At 44.4% G+C, this 5,433-nt stretch overlaps 1 protein-coding gene across 2 annotated transcripts in view; it reads left to right on the plus strand.

Annotated features, from left to right (window-relative positions):
• The first annotated feature begins 2,821 nt into the window (after nt 1-2,821).
• Nucleotides 2,822-5,433, plus strand: part of slc4a11 (solute carrier family 4 member 11) — a 250,006-nt gene continuing 247,394 nt past the window's right edge. Inside the window, exon 1 of one of the 2 annotated variants that reach the window (XM_043696718.1) lies at nt 2,822-2,900. The gene's annotated coding sequence lies outside the window, so the exon portion shown is untranslated. The remainder of the gene's footprint in view (nt 2,901-5,433) is intronic. The other variant, XM_043696837.1, reaches the window with a different exon arrangement.

Consider the following 5,433-nt stretch of genomic DNA (forward strand, 5'->3'; position numbering starts at 1 on the left):
TTCCACTCTCTGTGTAAAAAATGTGTCTGTCACATCGCCTTTAAACTTTTACTTTAATGTCCCTAGTAATTGACATTTCTACCCTGGGAAAAAAGACTCTGACTGTCTATTCTATTAATAAGTTGCAAACTCCTATCAGGTTGCCACTCATCCCTGAGTATGGACATCACCACATCCATCCACTTTTACATTTTTTTTCTATATTTTCTGATTGTTAAAAAAACTGTTAACCTTACCTACCTTCTGTGGTGAGCTCAGATAGCATCAAGGTGTCCAGGGTATCGGAGGCAACGTTTGTTCCCAGTCGTGGCAATGTGGGATAAGGTTGTATTCCTGGTGGTGGAGGGAAGTGAGACTGTGATCCCCACGGGGGGAGGTGAGACTATGTTTCCCCATGGGGGGAGGTGAGACTGTGTTCCCCACGAGGGGGGAAGGTGAGACCGTGTTCCCCACAGGGGGAAGGTGAGACTGTGTTCCCCACGAGGGCAAGGTGAGACTGTGTTCCTGGTGGGGATAGGTGAGACTGTGTTCCCCATGGAGGGAGATGAGACTGTGTTCCTGGTGGGGATAGGTGAGACTGTGTTCCCGGTGTGGGGAGGTGAGACTGTGTTCCCCACGGGGGGGAGGTGAGACTGTGTTCCCCACAGGGGGAAGGTAAGACTGTTCCTGGTGGGGGGAGGTGAGACTGTGTTCCCCACGGGGACGAGGTGAGACTGTGTTCCCTATGGGGAAGGTGAGACTGTGTTCCCTATGGGGAAGGTGAGACTGTGTTCCCCACGGGGGTGGCTGCAATGTTGAACTTTTATCACATTCCAGTTGTCCTGTACATGAGTACACATGACCAGAAAAGTTAAGTCTGATTGTAATGCTAATCCTTTGATATTGAAATGAAAAATTTGTCCAGTCTCTCCTCACAACTAATACCCTCCAATCCAGGCACCATCCTGGCAAACTGTTTCTGTACCCTCTCCGAAGCCTCCACATTCTTCTGGTAGTGTGGTGACCAGAATGGTCTCCAGTATTCCAAATGTGGTCTAACTAAAGTTCTATAGAGTTGCATCAGGAGCACCCAGATCTCGTTGCATGTCCACCTTTCTCAGTTTATCCACATATTTATCCTCATCTGGCATGCATTTGCCCACTCACTGAACTCATCCAAAGCAAAGTGAAGCATCTCTGCATGCTCCTCACAGCTCACCATCCCACCTAACTTTGTGTCTACTGAAAATTTAGAAACATTATGTTTAGTTCCCTCATCTAATATATCTTGTGAATAGCTGGGATTTAAACACTGATCCCTTGCTAATCATTGTGTGCCACGCAGAAAAAGACCCATTTATTCCTAAAACTTGTTTCCTGTCTGTCACTTTTTTTTCCAAGAGTAGTGCTAAGGGAGTGCTACACTGTCAGAGGTGCCATTGTTGGGGTGAGATGGTAAACCAAGTGCTTTGAGACATCTTTTTTTCAATTCATTCATGGGATGAGGGCATCGCTAGCCAGGCCAGCATTTATTGCCCATTTCTAATTACCCAGAGGGCCAGTAAGCATCAACCATATTGCTGTGGGTCTGAAGTCACATGTAGTCCAGACCAGATAAGGATGACAGTTTCCTAACACAAAAACCCCAGATGGGTTTTTCCAAGAATCATTTCATGGTCATCAATCAACTCTTAATTCCAGATATTTTTTATTGAATTCAAATTCCACCATCAACCATGGCAGGATTTGAACCCAGGTCCCTGGATTAATAGTTCAGCGATAATACCACTAGGCAATTGCCTCTTCAGCCAATGTAATATATCTTGAAGTGTAAAGCACATGCAGAGAATTCTGAAGAAACACAAGGTGTCTGGCAGTATTAGTTGAAAGAGAAAGGGTGAACATTTTGAGTCCGATATGACTATTCTTCAGAACTGAAGGGAGATTCATTCTGGACTTCAAACTTAAGCACTGTCTCTCTCTCTCTCTCCATAGATGCTGCCAGACCCGTTGAGTTTCTCCACCAGTTTTTATGTTTGTTTCTGAGTTTGGTCATCCACAGTTCTTACCTTTTGAAGTGCAGTCACTTCCAATGCCGGCAACACAATGGCAACCATTGTACATGACAGTGACCAGATCATCTTGCGATGCTGATTGAGAGATCTATATTGGCCAGGAAACAGGGGAAATATCACTTGCCTTTCTTCAAAATAGTGGCACAAGATCTTTCACATCCTCCTGAGCAGACAGATGGGACATCGGTTTACATTAAATTTTATATAATGGTAAGTCTCCATTTGGCTATTTTCCCTGGAACATTGGAGGCTGAAGGGTGACCTTATAGAGGTTTATAAAATCACAAGGGGCATGGATAGGATGAACAGCCAAGGTCTTTTTTTCTCTGGTAGCGGAATCCAAAACTAGAGGGCATTGGTTTAAAGCGAGAGGGGAAAGATTTAAAAGGGACCTAAAGGGCAACTTTTTCACACAGAGGGTGGTGTGTGTATGGAATGAGCTGGCAGAGGATGGTACAATTACAACATTTACAAGGCATCTGAATAAGTATATGAATAGGAAGGTTTAGAGGGAGATGGGCCAAATGCTGGCAAATGGGACTAGATTAATTTAGGATATCTGGTCAGCATGGACAGGTTGGACTGAAGGTTCTGTTTCTGTGCTGTACATCTCTATGACTCTATGACCTAATGTTCAAAACCAAGACGTCAGGGTTAAGAAGGATTTGGAATGCCAAAAGAAGTTACTCATTCCTGCACAGGCAGCCAACAGAGTTGATAATAAACAGGGCTTATCACTGCTATTGGCCAACAGGCTTTCCTTGTATTTAAGCTGACAGGCGACAATATTCCTATCACTTTCGCCTGTATTTTCTTTGGATTTCCTCAGAAGGGGCTACGTTTCAGGTACAACGACTACTTTCCTTGAACTATCTTTCCTTTCTACTGCAGTTTTACCATTGCAGGAGATAGAGAGTGACTTTTCAGTGGTGAAAACAGGAAGGTGACAACAGAGGTCTGGGGAGAAGGGACATACAAACAAGCTTAGGAAATATGTTCAAGTGTTACAGTTCATCTCCATCCCAGTGTAGCAGGAAATACTACACAGCATTGATGAGCAGATTGTTGTGTGAGGTAGATTTTAAATGTAATTGTGGCGCAGTGTGAATTTTGTGCTAAACAGTCAGTAGCAGCTATCTTACTGAAAGCTGCTGATCAATCACAAAGTTGGAAATATATTGTTCAATTGGAATCGTTGATCATACTCAGTGTTGCAAACACTCCAGGATTTAGCAATTAGACTGTTGCAGGTTTGACATGAGGAGATTGGGAAGATGACTGTGGGGTCATTAGAAATGATTTTCTTCATTTGCTTTGAATATGCCTGCCCATTTGTCAAAAATTGTTGGAGTTGGGGTGTGGGGATTGTGGGGACTTGACTGATTGACAGTCAAGGGAGGTTCATTTGGATAACAACATTGTTTTCCAGTCAGCTCAGGTGGGTGATGTGCTGTAGCATGTTGCTGTTGGGTCCCTGATGAAGCATCCAGCAATATGTTCAACGGGCGGGTGTTACTCCAGCTGGATGGCAGTAGGAGAGCAGCCAACAGAGGAGCGAAGGAATGTGATAATCATGTTTTGTCATTCCTCCCCTTACTGATGAGTGGGGAAGGAAACTGCGATTTAACTAGATGGGGGTGGGGGGGGGGGTGTTGGGGTTTGGTGGGGGGAGGGGGGTGGAGGGGGTGGTAATGGAGGTCCCGAACATTATCGTTTCGTTCTGTGTGACCATGGGTGGAATCAGGGGATGGAGCGATTTAGAAGCAGGGAAGGATGCAGTGAGGTGATGAAACAAGGACACACTCTAGAGGCAAGTGCTTAATGACAAGGAAGGTGGGATCCAATGGCAGAGCAAAGAATGAAAGGAAAGGAGTTGCATTTTTATAGCGCCCTTCACAACCCTAGGGCACCAATGATTCATAGTTGAAATGTAGTCACTTGTTTCAATGTTGAAAAGCAACAGTCAGTTTGTAATGCTGCCCTTGTGAGTTACACACAAACTTCTGGACAGCTCCTGAATTTCTTCTGAAATTAGTCCCATTTATATCTCTCTGTCCTCTCTGAGCTCTTCTGGGAGTTAGCCTTACTAATTGTTGTGATGAATAATACATCATTTTCCACAATCTAATAGTCAGGTTTATATTTCAGGGCAGTGTCTCCAATCTGATAGGTACAGGTCAGGTTTAATTTAATCGATGGGTTTATAATGAAAACATTGTATAACTAGAAAAAGTGCAACATTAGTGAGGGAGCCGCATGCATAGAATTACCTGTCAAATTGCCTGTGAGTTGTCTCATTTTTTTTTACTGTGTGCAATCCATGCTTAGCATGAAAAGCTCAATCAACCTTAAATCTGGTTTCATAAAAAGAAATCTTTATTACTTAATTGAGGCTTAAAGATTCCAAGTGGGTTCAGTGAGAAGGTTAAAACGTCAGCGAAAACGTTAGCCTAAAGCAACCGGCTGACGGATTGACTGATTGAGCGCCTCCAGCGTTTTGTGAAATTATTGAAAGCGCTTGCAGTCACCTCCACTCGGAGAATTTGACCTTGATTGCTAATGGTTTTCAATGGGATGTAGAGTTGCGGTCATTAATGCAAAAGTGTCAATCAATCGTGGCACTCATTGCAAAGTTTTCACAAATTTTCAGCACCATGATAATGCCACACGCCAGAGCTGGGCACTTGTGGTACAGGTTTTTTGGCAATATTCATCTCAAAGTATAGGTGGTCATTCACACTTGAAGAGAGTTAATTTGTACTGGTTTACCAACAATAATTTGCACTTCTGTATCGCCTTCAATGTTGAAAACAGGGTGTTTCACAAAGTGACCTCGTGACAACATAAAGCATCAGGGCCAGGCTATACAAGGATGATGTCAAGCTGAGCCCTGGTGAGGCATCAATGTACCAAATGGTCAATATCTATGATGGAGCATTGGGTGATGATTGTGAAAGGATCAGAACATGGTCAACACAAGACATTTCTTCACTTGACCTGGTTTTCATTTTGATGAAATGGGGCTCCTTGATGCCACACTGATGTAGATGCTGATGTCCAAGGGCAACCCCTTTCACCTGATGCGTGCAATCAGCTCTTTGGCCAGTGTGCAGACCAGGCCTGCACACAGAGTGGAAAAATGTGTTGCTGGAAAAGCGCAGCAGGTCAGGCAGCATTCAAGGAGCAGGAATAGACTGTGATGCAGGGATGTTTTTGGGTCTGGAGCAGGATGCCTGGAATGGACTGTGATGTGGGGGTGTTGTTGGGTCTGGAGCATGATCCCTGGAATGGACTGTGATGTGGGGGTGTTGTTGGGCCTGGACCATGATCCCTGGAATGGACTGTGATGCGGGGGTGTTGTTGGGTCTGGAGTGGGATC

The sequence above is a fragment of the Chiloscyllium plagiosum genome, chromosome 1 (genome assembly GCF_004010195.1).
Source record: "Chiloscyllium plagiosum isolate BGI_BamShark_2017 chromosome 1, ASM401019v2, whole genome shotgun sequence".
In the NCBI taxonomy this organism is placed as follows: Eukaryota; Metazoa; Chordata; class Chondrichthyes; order Orectolobiformes; family Hemiscylliidae; genus Chiloscyllium; species Chiloscyllium plagiosum.